General features: G+C 34.9%; 2 long non-coding RNA genes across 2 annotated transcripts; both read right to left on the bottom strand.

The window, feature by feature from the left end:
- On the bottom strand, positions 1-790 carry LOC109592605 (uncharacterized). Its single transcript, XR_002190439.1, has 4 exons — positions 671-790; positions 419-490; positions 274-368; positions 1-52 (listed from the first exon to the last, which is right to left on the bottom strand). It is a non-coding gene; the product is annotated as an uncharacterized LOC109592605 (long non-coding RNA).
- Positions 791-794: 4 nt separating this feature from the next.
- LOC109592606 (uncharacterized) lies at positions 795-1,241 on the bottom strand. Its single transcript, XR_002190440.1, has 3 exons — positions 1,008-1,241; positions 876-912; positions 795-818 (listed from the first exon to the last, which is right to left on the bottom strand). It is a non-coding gene; the product is annotated as an uncharacterized LOC109592606 (long non-coding RNA).
- Between the last annotated feature and the right edge of the window lie 308 nt (positions 1,242-1,549).

Here is a 1,549-nt window from a genome sequence, read left to right as displayed (position 1 = left end):
CATCCATCACCTTCAGCCTCTTCAACTGTAACTCACTCAGAGATGAGGATACCTGATATTATAATAAATATTAAATCATTATGAATTATGATGTTTAATAATAATTAAAACTATAAACTATAATAGAGAGGAATTAATATCAGCTAAAGCAGCTGCTTTTAAATATCAATTTTGTAGCCAACACACACACACACACACATGCATACAAAATGAAGCAAAATTGACATTAAAGCATTGCCAATATTTCTTTAAATGCAACTAATGGCCAGTTACCTGTATATGTGGGTGTGGTGAAGGAGGTGTGGTCTGATGGAATGATGGAGGAGGAGGGGGAGAGTATGGTGGTGGTGATAAATATGAAAACGATCCTAAAATTCACATTATTTATAAATCATTTTCTATTAAAATAATGCAGTACTTGCTAGTGGTTTAGGAGTTGATGATTGAAGAGGAGGAGCAGTATTCTGTACTGCATTATGAGCACCTGTACCTATTAATAGTAACAATTAATTCACAATCTATTAATAGTAACATAATCTATTAAAAGTGACATATTCTATTAATAGTAACATGAGAATGTCACAATCTATTAATAGTAACATATTACATGATGTAAATAACACCAATACAATATCTATTAATAGTAACATTATTATTAATAGTAACCCACTTGATGAAGTTGTATTAAAGTTGAGGGGAGGGACTGTGGCTTGACGAGAGAGAACAGTTGATGATTTAGGAGGAGGAGAAGTGAGAGCAGTAGAGGAGAGAGGAGTAATGGCCGCCACTGGTTTAGCCTTCATTGAGGTTGATGCTGACTAGAATGAAATGAAATTTAATAAGCTACAGCTTACATGTTTCTACGTAATACATACAGTGTTTGGATTAATGTGCTTTATTGAGAGTGGTGCCCTGTAGAATAAAAAATGTATTAATGTAAGCCACGCCTCTTTGTGGGAGGGGATTAAACTAATTAAATACTGTATAGATGTTCATAAAATGCTCACTTGGTGTTTCTGGGTCTTTGCTGGCTTGTAGGTGGTTTCTCTGACTGCTTGAGTCCCTCCATGTAGCGGGCCATCTGTTCCTGAAGATTGTTACGGACTTCATTGTTGAAGGCCATTTTATTTTTTCACCATACCCAAGAGTATACGGAAACCACGTGTTGTCATCAATATGCATCAGAAAATGGAATAAAATTTTTGGGTTATTTTGGAGCCATTTTCCAGAAAAGACCATTATGCTATAGCCTTGGGGTATTTTTCAGATTTTTAGCATTTTTAAAATGGCTGTAACATGAAAAAATGAAGTCGGAATTAGCTCAAAATTTCTACATTAACATAAGGGCATCAGAAAATGTCAAAAATGATTTCGGAGCCATTTTTTTTGAAAACAACCATGGACTTTAGTACATTTTTATTACATAATCCTTTTGTCCCACAGAGAGTCATTGGCTCAGATCATTGAGGCTGGTAAAAGAGTTATAGATGATCCTACACATCTTGCTGATTTTGGAGCTGCACTGACCAGTGGAGAATCACATCAAATT

The sequence above is a fragment of the Amphimedon queenslandica genome, unplaced genomic scaffold, assembly GCF_000090795.2.
Source record: "Amphimedon queenslandica unplaced genomic scaffold, v1.1 AMPQUscaffold_4594_Cont23428, whole genome shotgun sequence".
NCBI lineage: Eukaryota > Metazoa > Porifera > Demospongiae > Haplosclerida > Niphatidae > Amphimedon > Amphimedon queenslandica.
This window is presented reverse-complemented; position numbering and strand designations above follow the sequence as displayed.